Genomic DNA, 14,425 nt, shown 5'->3' on the forward strand with positions numbered 1-14,425 from the left:
ACCCTCTGGTTCACCACTGCCACCCTCTGGTTCATCACTGTCTCCCACTTGTTCATCACTACCACCCTCTGGTTCATCACTGCCACCCTCTGCTTCATCACTATCACCCTCTTATTCACCACTGCCACCCTCTGGTTCATCACTTCCACCCTCTGGTTAATCACTGCCACCCTCTGGTTCATCACAGCACCCTCTGGTTCACCACTGCCACCCTCTGGTTCATCACTATCACCCTCTGGTTCATCACTTCCACCCTCTGGTTCATCACTGCCACCCTCTGGTTCATCACTGCCACCCTCTGGTTCATCACAGTACCCTCTGGTTCACCAGTGCCACCCTCTGGTTCATCACTGTCGCCCTCTGGTTCATCACTACCACCCTCTGGTTCATCAAAGCACCCTCTGTTTCACCACTGCCACCCTCTGGTTCATCACTGTCACCCTCTGGTTCATCACTGCCACCCACTGGTTCATCACTGTCACCCTCTGGTTCATCACTGCCACCCTCTGGTTCATCACTGCCACCCTCTGGTCATCACTGTCACACTCTGGTTCACCACTGCCACCCTCTGGTTCATCACAGCACTCTCTGGTTCACCACTGCCACCCTCAAGCTCATCACTGCCACCCTCTGGTTCATCCCTGCAACTCTCTGGTTCATCATTGCCACCCTCTTGTTCACCACTTCCACCCTCTGGTTCATCACTGCCACCCTCTGGTTCATCACTGCCACCCTCTGGTTCATCACTGCCACCCTCTGGTTCATCACTGCCACCCTCTGATTCATCACAGCACCCTCTGGTTCACCACTGCCACCTCTGGTTCATCACTGCCACCCTCTGGTTCATCACAGCACCCTCTGGTTTACCACTGCCACCCTCTTTTTCACCACTGCCACCCTCTGGTTCATCACTGTCACCCTCTGGTTCATCACTGCCACCCTCTGGTTCATCACAGCACCCTTTGGTTCACCAATGCCACCCTCAAGTTCATCACTGTCAACCTCTGGTTCATCACTGCCACCCTCTGGTTCATAAAAGCACCCTCTGGTTCACCACTGCCACCCTCTGATTCATCACTGTCACCCTCTGGTTCATCACTGCCACCCTCTGGTTCATCACTGTCACCGTCTGGTTCATCACTGCCACCCTCTGGTTCATCACCGCCACCCTCTGGTCATCACTGTCACACTCTGGTTCACCACTGCCACCCTCTGATTCATCACAGCACCCTCTGCTTCACCACTGCCACCTTCTGGTTCATCACTGCCACCCTCTGGCTCATCACTGCCACCCTCTGGTTCATCACTGCCACCCTCTTGTTCACCACTGCCACCCTCTGGTTCATTACTGCCACCCTCTGGTTCATCACTGCCACCCACTGGTTCATCACTGCCACCCTCTGGTTCATCACAGCACCCTCTGGATCATCACAGCACCCTCTGGTTCACCACTGCCATCCGCTGGCTTACCACTGCACCTTCTGGTTCATCACAGCACCCTCTGGTTCACCACTGTAGATTATGTGGAGAAAGCACACCTGCCCAGCCTCAACCGAGACAAATTAATTTGGGTCTGGTTAATGTGTTACTGAATTTGAGCTTTAAGTTTGGCACCTGCTTCCTTATCTGTAAGTGCTTCCTGTGGCAGTTTAACTTTTGTGACAGGAGCCATACTTGTAACTATTCTCTGACCCTGCTTCGAGGGTCAGAGCAGGGTCAGAGAATAGTTGCAACGAACTCTGGAGGTGCCTCAGGAAGCACTTACAGGGTTACAGCAGGTGCCCAAGTTGAAGTTAATTTCTTTGTAACCATTTTGTAAATGGATACAAAGAAATTAGCTTCAATTTGGGCACCTGCTGTAACCCTGTAAATGCGGTTTCATGGAAAATTCGTCCCGCTCGCGGATTCACTGTTTTTTCTGCAATTTCGCGAGATTAGCGGATTGCGAAATTGCAGAAAATCCGCAAATTCAGCGAGCGGAACGAATTTTCGGCCCACACTTAGTCTAAAGTTCAAGAGGAAGACTCTGTTTCCCTCATCTGTAAAATGTACACCATCTCTCCTATAGATGTTATCCATAATGAAACACAGATTGTCGTGGTAAATGGACCCCATTCTATAGTCTCGGAGAAAAGCAGAAACAGATTTATTCACATGTTTCCTAGCTTTCTCAATCTGTGGACAAAATTGATTGGACCAGTTCCATTTCTGCCTTTGGCATATGTTAGAATAGACCATGGCAGTTTGGGGGAAAAGTGACATCAATTCTCCAAAGATGTCTTTCATAAGCTTTTCCAGACCTACCCCAGTCAAAGTGCCTGCGTCATTGCCACCACAGTGCACAATTATGAGGTCAGGGTGTTGGAGATACAAAAAAGACTTAACCAATGGCATCAATTGGTGCCACTTTAACCCTCTCTGTCCAATCCATTTAATATCTACATTTGGTAAACCTAGAACTTTGTGAATTCCTTTTTTTCTGAATACCTTTGGCTCCAGAAAATATAGCTGTGTCCCACAATCCACACTCTAAGCATCATGAAGGGAGGTCTGAATGCACTCAGATGGTCTCTGTAAATGAAATGGCAGTTTTAAAAGTAAGATTTTTCTAAAATGGTGGCTAAGATGCAGTTTTGAAAAAAGTAAAGAAATAATTGGTTGGTTGACAACATTCTACACTGAACACTAGGGTGCAGGTTTCTGTTTCTTGTTGTTGTTTTTTTACAATATTATTATTGGGATTTTTTACAGACATTTAATACATTACAGAAATGTGTGTCTTGTTGTCTGTACAGGGTATGATATTGATAGCCTGGGTTACATTGACTTGGTATCCCTGTTGTCAACATTGTGTGACATATAACATATAACAAGTCTACTACGATGTTGAACGCTAGGGGGGGTGCCTGCTAGCTGTGGCTGGTTCACTTGGTTTGTGGAGTACATCTGGCCCCTGACCCCTGGGCTACTCTGTAGTGGGTAGTGGTTAATTGAAAGATAGAAAGAGGAAGAGGGTAAGAGGGGTGGGGTGGTGTGGGAGCTAGTGGTTTATGGCTTACTACTCATGGTGGATCGAATGGGTTCAAGAATCTGTCTAAGGCAGACCACAGTCCCCTGTTGGGTATTCTTCCTGGTGTGTAGCAAAGGGTTGTGATGTGTGCCCCTCTCAAGAACATCACCCAGTTCAGCCAACCCTTGAATGTGGCCTTGGAGGTGTCTTTCCAGTTAGTGAGGACTATTTTTGTTGCTGCTGTTAATAAGAGGTCTAGCAATTCTCTGTCATGTTGTGAGACTAGGTCAGCTGTTACGAATGGGGTCGTGAGAGGGGAGAACTCTTCTTTAAGAGTGCATCCTAGGGTATTGTTTATGAAAGAGAAGACTTTGTCCCAGTATTTCTTGACTTTTGTGCAGTGGAATATGAGGTGTGCCAGGTCTCCCTTTTCTAAGTCACAGTTCCAGCAGAGGTCGTGTTCTTTCAGGCCCATGGCTGCCAGGTGGGCCTGGGTCCAGTAGAGTTTGTTTAATAGCCAAAATTTTGTCTGGGCAAGGATTGGTGTTACCATATTCATAGAGGGGGCTGACCATAGGGCGTGGCTTTGTTGCTCAGTTAGTGCGACATCTAGGCCTGTCTCCCAGAATTTGGTTGTTTTGTTGTTAAGTGAGGAAGTGTTAGGTCAGAGAAGTTTGTAATTGTGGGAGATCTGATGCCCCACAATGTTCAGATTTGACAAGTATTGGAAAATGTATGGAGTCTGCTTGGTTAGGATTGATTTGGTTAAGGCTGTTTTGACTTTGAGGTAATTGTACAGTTCTATGTTTGCAAGGTTGTGTCTGGCTTGTAGAGTGCTGAATGTAAGGGGTGTACCCCCACACTTCCAGCTGGGCAGGAAAAGAGAGTCCTAATTTTGTTTAAGCATCTAGCTTAAGGGTTTTTCCTTTGTGTTTTATCTTGGGGTTTTCCCACAGAGATTCCCACTTCGAATTTTTGATACTATGCTTTAGTACCATGTCCACTCTGAGGAGGTCAAGTTTGGTGTTCTTGAGTATAAGGCTCCCGTTTTGTGCTTGTTTGTTTGTGGTGAGAAGTGATTGTGGGTCACGGTTGTTAGGTGTGGCTTTCTCTATTTTGAACCACGTTGGCGTGTACAATGGGTTGGTTGTGACCCAGTATATACCCTGCCTTGCTATAGTTGCGGTCTGGAACGTTCTGTAATCAGTCAGATTTAGGCCCCCCAAGTTCTTACTTAATCTCAGTTTTTTCAGGCTTATTCTAGGTTTTTATCTTGCCAGAGAAATTTGTTTATAAGCTTGTCTGTTTTTTGGTGGAAGTCCTTTGTTAGTATGAGTGGGATCATTTCTGTGAGGTAGTTGACCACCGGGGTGGTCATCATCTTAATCGTGTCTATCCTCCCCCACTAGGATACGAACTTGGGGGACCAAGTCTCAAGAAGTTTCTTTATCTTTTCTAGGGTGGTTTTCTCGTTTTGTTCAAGTGTGAGTATGAGGCTTTTCCCGAATTGGATTCCTAGGTATTTGATGAACCCTTGTTGCCACGCGAGTCCTGAGTTGTCAACAACCTCTCATGTGGTGTGGATGTTAAGTGGCATGCAGTCTGATTTGTCTCTGTTGAGTTTGTACCCTCATTGAGTAGAGTATGTACCTATGGCATCCATGAGGGCTGGAATGGATAAAATGGGGTCTTCTGTGGTAATGAGTATGTAATCTGCATATGCGGCTAGTTTTGCGGTAGTCCCGTTTATGTTGACACCCTTAACATCTTCATTGGCTAAGATGGCCATGATTAGAGGCTCGAGAGCCAGTAGGAAAAGCGCTGGGGACAGGGGGCAGCCCTGTCTTGTCCCACAATGTAGACTGAACTGTTCTGAAACTCCCCGTTGATTGCTATTTGCGCCCTTGGGTCTGCATATAGTGCCACAACTTTCCGTGGGAATTCGGTTCCCAAGTTGTAAGACCTTAAGCATTGTTCTAGGAAGGGCCAGGACACTCTGTTGAATGCCTTCTAAGCGTCTAGGGTGATGGCTACCGCAGGACTGGTGAGTGTGGCTGCCTTTTCTAGGACACGGCATAGGAGTCTTGTGTTGTCGTGCGACTTTTGAGTCTTCATGAAGCCTACTTGTGTGTGTCCTATTAGTTTTAGGAGTACCGCGTTGAGTCTCATGGCAAGGACTTTGGCATAAATCTTGCAGTCCAAGTTGATAAGGGAGATGGGCCTATAATTTTATGGACGTTGCTGGTCTTTGCCTTCCTTAGGGATAACTATATTGTTTCCTTCTCTCATAGGGTTTGTAACTCTGCCCTCCCCTTCGCAGTGGTTGAAGACTTTTTTCATTGTTGGGAGTAGGTGGGGCCTGAAGGTTTTGTAGAAGGAGGCTGTGTAGCTGTCGGGGCCAGGGGCCTTTTTGTCTTTGAGAGACTTGATCGCCATCTCAATTTCTGGTGCCTTATGTCTCTACCTAATGCGGATGCCTCGTCGTTGGTTTTCTTGGGTAGGTTTAGGCGGTTTAGGTTTTCGGGGATCCCCTCCTGGTCTAGTGTGTTGTCCTTCCTATATAGGTTTTGGTAAAACTCGCAGACTGTGTGCAGGATGTCTTTGTGTTTCGTGTGCGTGATGTTGTTTCCATCCGTGATGGAGGGTAGGCAATGCTGTCTTTGTCTGTATTTCAGGTAAGCCGCAAGGGATTTCCCTGCTTTTTTGGCCTCACATAGATTTATCTGGTTGTATTTGTTGATCCATAGGCCCGCTCTTTCACTCAGAATTCTATTGTATTCATATTTTTTGTGAGTTTGTTTAATGCGCTTGCATTGCTTGTGTCCTTGCTATGGGTTCCCTCTAGCCTTTTGATGTCTGCTTCTAGCCAGTCTAGGAGCTCTCTCGCTGTCTTGTTACACTTGGCCATGATTTCGATTAGGGTGCCTCTCACTGTGGCTTTTAGGGCGTCCCACAGCATTAATGGGTCTATGTCTGGCGTGTTGTTGTGCTGTAGGTACTCGTTAATGACTTGCTCTACTCTGTCTTTGTCTTCCTGTTTGGTAATAGCCGTGTTGTTAAACCTCCATCTGCGTGTGACATGGTTATTGTGTTGGCCTGTCAGATGCAAACTGATGCAGGAGTGAACTGAGACTGTCCTAGCGGCTATCTCCGTGTGGTTTATTAGGAAGGTGTGGGAGCCCGATATTAGTATATAGTCGATCCTACTGTAGGAATTGTATGGGTTGGAATAAAATGTGTAATCTCTTGTGTCTGGGTGTTGGAGTCTCCAGGGGTCTCTGAGGTTGAATCTTTTGCATATATTTTTTAAGGTGACGTGTGAAGCAGGGGGTTGGCTGTGTGTATGTGATTGTCTGTCTAGGGTGTGGTCGAGTGCTAGATTGAAGTCCCCTGCCACCACTGTCATGTCGCATGGGGGGCACGTTTCCAGTCTCCTGGTCACATCCTCCCAGTAAGTGGTGTCGTCTGTGTTTGGGGCGTATAGGTTCACTACCTGAATTGTCTCGCTGTCTCTTTTCAGCTGTGTTATTAGTATCCTGCCCTCTGTGTCTTGCTGTTGGTCTATTATTGTTATTCTGGCCTTCTTATTTGTGAGTGTGATGACTTCTTTTTTTCCATTTTGCTGGTGAGCAAGTGACCTCTCCTATCCATTTTGCTTTGATTCTGGACGTGTCTACCAAAGATAGTTTGGTTTCCTGTAGCAGTATGATGTCTCCTTTGGTTTTGGGTAGGTAATCTAGGATTTTTTTTCTCTTGACTGGGTGGTTGAGGCCCTTGAAATTTAGGGAGACTATCTTGAGGTCAGATGCTAGAGATGTGAGGTTGTTGTGTATCATGGGTTAAGCTGTGTGCGCAGGTTGTTACTTCCCCGCCTTCTAGTGTGGGCTGCGTGTAGCCTCTCTTTAACCTGGGCTATCGCTTCTTGGGCCTCCCCCTTATGTACCTGGGAGTGTGTAGGTAGCTGGTGCATAGGCTGTAGAAAGGAAACGGAAAAGTGTAGCGTTGTTTGCGGAGTAGCCAAGACATAGGTTTTACTTGATAGAAGACTGGACAGACAGAACTGACTGGACAACAATTACAGACAAGACAAACACCCCCTGCCCCGCACCCCTCTCCCCCTCCCCCCCGCTCCTCCCCCCCTAACCCTTCCCGTCCCTTCACTTTGTACGCTGAGCGTGCAACGGCAAGATCCCCTGATCCGCCTCCCTGAGAGATTGTCATTAGTTACCCTATCTTATCAGTTCGGTCTGGTAGCGCTGCTTTATAAAGCTGACCTTTAGTACTGGCACGTAAGTGTACGAGTGTTCGCTTACATGAATACCCCCTATGACACAATATTTAGATAGTAAATTTTATGTGCAAAGGATATAAAGGCGCAGGTCTGAGGTACCTTCGTTGTGCTGGCGAAAAGTTCTGGGTCGTCTGGTTCTTCTGAGGTAGATGTGGTTGAGTGACTATATTGGCGTTTTCATTTCCGTTGTTCGCTGCAGTCGTCGACCTCCTCCTCTCTAGGTTCTGGTGAGGTCCCTCTCTTGCTTGACCCTGGAAGTGATGTTTCCATTTCTTGTTGTATCGGGTCTTGCAGGTATATGTACAGTTCTTTGGGCTCCTCAAAGACTATTGATCTCCCCTTGTTGGTTATTTTGAATCTAGTTGGGCCCACAAAGGAGAATGGGATATTTTCTTTTCATAATTTGTCTCGTTGGGCCAGGAAGCATTTTCTCATGTCCACTGTTCTCTTTGAGTAGTCTTGGCTTATGACTATTTTGTGACCATTCCAAGGCATGACTTGGTTCCTCCCTGCTATCATGAAGATGGCCTCAGTATGGTGCGAGCGAAAGGGTATGCATATAATCAGTCGCGGGCCAGGTCTGTTTGGTGATTTGAAAGCTGGTACTCTGTATGCCTTGTCTAGTTCAAAGGGGTGGTCCAGTTTAACATTAGTGATTTTGGGGATCAGGTCTTCGATGGGGGCCATACATGAGCCGGCCTTATCTTCTTCTCCTTCTGGCACCCCTAGGATCCTTATGTGACCTTTTCTGTTGTGGTCGTCCAATTCCGTTGTGAGTTTTAGCACCTTCGCTGTGAATTTAGACAAGGCGGCGATGATTTTGTTTGTGTTTTGGTCCGCGTCTTCTATGTCGCTGACTCTCTTTTCTACCGCTGTGATCTTGTTGTGCGTCGCATGGTTGTCTGCCCTGGCGGCTGCCAGCTCCAGCTGGATGGCGTCCATGGTGTGTTTGGTGGACTTGGGCAGGTCGTGCACTTCAGCTAGTTTTTTCAGTATCATGTCCAGCGTGGCGTTCAGGTCTGCTCTTTGTCTTATGGGGGAGTCTGTGAGGCAGTCTACTCTATTTTTCTTTGCTTGTTGGTCTGCCATTGTGAGAAGGCCCCTTTTTGCTTGAATTAGTTGGAATCTTTCATCCTCTTTTTGTCCCGTAGCATGACCGCCTTGGTCTTTGATTGTCGCTCTTGCCCCTTTGGGTTCCGCTATGTTTTGTTCTGGGGCTGTGTCTACCATGCTAGCAGGGCTGTTTTGCTTTTCTTGCTGCGGTTCTGAGCTCATTTAGCGACCTCCCCTTTACTTTCCCTTTTGTGAGTGGCTCTGGTGCCCTTTTGTTCGCCACTGTTTTTGGTGCCAATCTCTCACCTATGGTATTTATCATATGGCCATGTGTCCACATGTTGCGTCGCCCCTGGCATCCTAAGATTTTGTTCTGTGGCGGGTGTTTACCCCGATGATGCCCTCTTTGCCTCTGCCCTTGTGTTGCTGTTTGCTTTTGCGTTGTTGATTTCTTGCACGGTGACTTTAGTTGCTGGGGATGGAGGGCTTGAGGTTCCGTGACGATTTGAACCTGTGTTTTCAATATTGTCGGAAATACATAATATTGGTATCAGCGAACCGCAAATGATCCATTTAGTATATCCTGGTGTTTTCGCTACGCTACGAACAAGAGCACTCCTTTTATAAACACATTTCTGATCTACCCACGGCATCCATCTTAGATCATGTCCGCCATTTTGTGTTTCTTGCCCTCACATACGCAATAGCCTCTGATCACTTCATTTTGATTAAGGACACGTAGCCTTAGCCGGAGATTCACCTCTTACATGACACGTGCACCTTAAACCAGATCACGCTGTAGCTGCATGACTCGACAAAGACTGCCTCCTCTGCCCGAGGCCAGTCCTGCCAAACTGGTCTTCATGTCCATTGTCCTGATCACGATTAGGCGGCCGAAGCCGGTAGCCTTGCCCATTTACAACCCACAAACATCCCTTATCCTGCTTTTCTATCTTCTGCACCTGGCTCTGCTCCTTTCCTTCTGGGCCTTTATTAGGGGGAGGTAACGAAATTTACGATGAGGCGGTCCGGGTCTTGAATGAAAAGTTGACATGGGATTATGATGGAAAAGTGGGAACCCCTCATTCGTAATGTTTTGACATCAGATTTTGTCGACGATTCCTGTGTACGCCAAATATTCATTGTTTATGACACAAAGGTTTGGGAATGTACTAACATGTGAAGAATTCGCCTAAAGGCCAAAATTTAGTATATAAGGAGCAACCCTCTTTGTACAATTCGAACAGGCTCCTAGTTACTGCCCATGCGTAGTTTCTGTGACTTCTGTGTCCCTGCAGTAATAAACCTTTGGTCTTTGACGCCACCATCGAGAAGCCCGTGTTTCTGTTCATTTGTGCACCAAGGCAGGTGGAACTCCGGGGTCTTTGGGTGTTGTTCCCTGACACCTCTGGACGGAACCAAAAAGTCCAGAACTCCAATTGGCGCCCAACGTGGGGCGACGTCATTCGGTACCGATCCAAAAGCCTGAAGAGTTCGAGAAGCTTCGTGTGAAGATTCCTGAGGGAGGCGCCCCACTTCATCGATCCCGGCATATCGCAAAAGTGGCCCGACGTTCTCTTCCACGAGGGTTCCCGTTCAGGACGGCTGCAGTGGGCCGTTGCCTTGACCGTCGCCCTGTCTTGGACCCGAGGAGCAGTCCTTAGTACAGCGAAACGTGACGGGTTTCTCCGTGGTGACGTCTTCAGTGCCTCAGTTAAGTATTTAGTGATAGCTAGCTGGTTACTTTGTAAGGGTTGTTAAAATCCTTTTTGGTTCTTGGTTTTGTTTGGTCTCGTAAGATTATCACTGGTTGTTCTAGTTACGATAATCTATTTGGTTTAGTTTGGGTATCGATACATCAGTTCGTTTTGGTAGGCCTAAGTTCTTGGTTTGAGTGCACATATCTGTTTCGTGTTTTGCTTGTTTTGTGTTCCGGACTGAAAATGGTAAGTCGGAAAAACTGTATGTTGTCCTGTTTTAGTTGCAACAGTGACTCACGATTGGAGGACTCATGTCTGGTTCCTCCGATTGGGACTCCCCTATATGACTTGTATTGTAAATTTGGTGTGGGTCCTATATCTTATAATGAGGTGTGAGTCCGTTACACTAAGAAAGATGGTGTCCTTAGTTGGCCACTGCATGGTAGTTTTGAACCCGAAATTCTCGACAATTTAGAAGCGAAATTGTTTAGGAAGAAAGCCCGGCCGGCAATGTTTGATTCTTTCCGTTACTGGCGAAAAGAATCCAAACAGAGAGTAATGAAAAGGTTAAAGAAAGAACAAAAAGAGCAAGAAGAGTTGACCCTAGAACAAGCAACTAAGCAGTTGCAGGCTAACGAGTGTGAGAAAGCCATAGAGGTGGCCATTAGAGAGCACAATTTAGCGATTGACAAGTGCTATCCTGCCTTGCCATCGAAAACATCTAAGATACTGGAGGATTCCGAAAATGATCCTCTGTTATCTTATTTGTTACGGTCACCTCCACCGTATGCACAAGGTGCTACGGCTCCACCTTTACTGAATGTTCAATTGCCGGTTGCTGGACAACCTGGTGTTCCTGCTCCTGTCCCTCAGAATCAGGTCCCTGTACCTCCTGTGGTCAATGTAAATGTTCCTACGGCTCCTCCTCCTCCTGGATTGCCGACTTCTATACCTGTATCTGTCTCGCTCACACCTACTGTTCCACAAACTATCTTCCTTGATACTTCTACTGTTCCGTTATCTGTTCCTACCTCTACTGTATTTTCTGCATCTGCGAGTGTATTGACTCCACTTTCTGTTCGTCGGAGAATCACTGATTCTGTGTCTAACATGCTGTCTCCTTTCTATAAAACCTTAATTAAGACTCCTACTTCCGACTCTGTTCAGAGACGTAGTCAGCTTCCGAGTACTGAGGAACGGGGAATTTTAGATTCCATGGCTCTCAGAAGGATTTCGAAGAGTAGGAGATATAGTACGAGAGATGTGCTAGACACATTTATGCAGTGGAAAGAACCAACGCAACGGTATGTCTTTGACGAGATGTGCTCGTTGTTACGTGAGGAGATAGAAGAAGACGATGTTGAATCGAATTTAGAAGACTTAATTAAGGTTCAGAAAGAGTTTGCTGCAGGAATGATAGTGGGTGATAATATAGAAGAAGCGATGGAACTGATTTTAAGTTATAGGAATGATCCATCACTTCGTTCACCGAGAGATTTAGAGAAAAGCAAGACGAAATTAAGTCGCCAATATCCAATGAGGGAGGTTCCTCCAATTTGGCGCGAAGCTGTGCAATCTGATCATAATAATGGTATTGTAGCCACTCCAGCGCAATTCCAGAGAGTGTGGATACACATTCCGTGGAAGCGAGCTGAAGTGTTAGCAGTGAAGCAGGCCTTGCCAGATCCACGTAAGAATCCTGCTGGATATTACAAGGAATTAACACAGACAGTTGAGGCTTGTATAATGAACTTAGCAGACATCGATATGTTATTTGGCAACGTAGTTCCGCAACCAGTGTGGGCTAAAATTCGTAGAGAGGATCATCAAGTTGCCTTAGGTGGTGACTGGGCAGCTATCACTGCAGCGGATGGTCAGCAAGTAGGTGGTGCAAAACCCGAACCCCTAATTGCTAATCTTCCAGGTAGAATAATTGATTTAATGAAGACTCTGATGCCCGCATTGTGTGTTAATTGGGACAAGTTATCAGCATGCAGGCAGAAGAAAGACGAAAGTGTCTCCGACTTCTTCACGAGGTTTGAAGAGACTTTTGTAGATCATAGTGGTCAGGACATGAGTACAGAAGGAGGGCAAAGACTGTTTGTCGATAAATTTGTGCATAATTTGTTACCTGAATTATGCAATAAATTAAAAGATTCAGAGAGTGCGTGGGCTGTGTCCACAACTGCACAAATACTTGCGACTGCACAGTACTACGAAAACAGGGATAAAGAGGAAAAGGAGAAATCAGAGAAGAAAACGAAGGAATTAAAGACTAAAGTTCTTTTGCAGCAGGCGTATCCGCCTCGCACGAATCAGACTAATATGCAACAGGGTTCGTATCAAAGAACAGATTATAGTACATCGAGACCTCAATATCAGTGGAACCAATGTGCGTATTGTAAGAAAGAGGGTCACTACAAAAATGAATGTCCGATCTTAGCGCAAAATAATGCAGCAGCATCTCAGAGAGGTCGTGGTGGTTTTGTGCAAAATTCTAGAGGTCGAGGGCGAGGTGCTATGCCTCCACAAACGAATGATCGTCCTTCAAATCACTGTGATCAACGAAATGGACAGTCTACTCAGCAAAATAGATCTCAACAATATCTTGTTGAAGACTATTGTGAAGTGGATGAGGGATTTCAGCAAAATGGGTACTAGGACAGCCATGGGCAAAGAGAGGGAGTAGTATCAGTTCCAGTGGATCAGAGGGGGCCTTATGTCGCAGTAGCAACATCAGGTGTAGTCGAACCGTTTCTGTTGGATACTGGTGCCGCAAAAAGTTCTATCATTCATGCGAAACTCCCTGGCGCACCTTTGTCCGGCTCAACAAATGTTTCTGTAGGTTTTTCAGGCGCCCCTGTTTACAACCCGATATCTGGTCCTTTGTCTATTTCTGTTGGACCATGTCACTTGAAAGCACCTCTGATTTTGACAACAGGTTGTAATGAAAATCTGCTTGGTTTAGATTTGTTAAAACGACTATATGCGACATTGTACTGTTCTCCTGAAGGAGTACAGCTTACGTTGGGTAAAAATATCACTTCACCGATGTACTTGTCAATGGATGCACTCCCGCCAGAGTTACGCTCACTCCCTGATTCTCTTTGGGCGACTGGTCCTAACGATGTAGGCCTTTTAGAAATACCACCATATGTAGTAACTTTAAAAGCGAATGTAAAATTTCCAAGAATTCCTCAATATAAAATATCTAGTGAAGGTGAGCGTGCACTTTTATTGATTGTGCAAGATTTGATTAAGAAAGGTGTGGTTGAAGAAACGAGAGGAAATGTCTGTAACAGTCCTGTACTACCGATTTTGAAACAAACTGATCCTACAAAGCCTCCAGTTTATAGGTTTGTTATCGACCTTAGAGAGGTTAATAAGATTGTAGTCCCGCAGTTTCCTGTAGTCCCAGACATTACTGCCTTGTTAACACTGATTCCTGCTACAGCTACTTGGTTCTCAGTCATCGACTTGAAGAATGCCTTTTTCAGCATTCCGATAGCCGAAGAAAGCAGAGATATTTTCGGCTTCTGTCTAGGAGGTCGCAGTTTCAGATTTAAACGCGCTCCACAAGGCTATTGTGAGAGCCCATCCATTTACAGTCAAGCATTAAAAAGCCAGTTAGATTCCTTTGTCCTTCCTCCAGGTTCTGCTCTAGTACAGTATGTAGACGATCTTCTAGTGGCTGCCGATGACAAGGAAACTTGCAAAGCAGCTACGATTTCGTTATTGCATCATTTGTCTAATTTGAATCACAAGGTGTCACCTTCAAAAATGCAATACTGCTGCCAAGAAGTGACCTACCTAGGTCATCTCTTGTCAAAGGAGGGAAGGAAGTTGACCCCAGAGAGAATAAAAGCAATTACGCAGATGAGTGTTCCTCGCACACAGAGAGAAGTACGTGCCTTCCTAGGTATTACCTCTTACTGTAGACAGTGGATCCCAAATTTTTCTCTTTTAGCAAAACCGTTGGTAGCTTTGACTGGAAAAAATGTTCCGAGTCCGGTGCCATGGTCTGATGAATGTCAAGAAAGTTTTACTGAATTACGAAAAGCCTTGTGTTCAGCTCCTGTATTGGGTACACCTGATTACAGTAAGCCATTCACGCTCTATGTTCATGAGAGGGAAGGTTGCGCGTTGAGTGTTCTGACACAGAAAATTGGTGATAAACAACGCCCTTGTGCGTATTTTTCATCAACATTAGATCCGGTAGCTAGAGCGTTGCCTAGTTGTTTGAGAGCTACAGCGGCAGCTGCGGCTTCCATTCGACAATCTGCTGGTTTGGTGATGAACAACATGCTAGTGGTCATGGTTCCTCATGCAGTGGATACACTCATGAATCGAATGAAGACACAACACCTTACC

Source organism: Lissotriton vulgaris, chromosome 2_1 (genome assembly GCF_964263255.1).
Source record: "Lissotriton vulgaris chromosome 2_1, aLisVul1.2, whole genome shotgun sequence".
NCBI classification, from domain to species: domain Eukaryota; kingdom Metazoa; phylum Chordata; class Amphibia; order Caudata; family Salamandridae; genus Lissotriton; species Lissotriton vulgaris.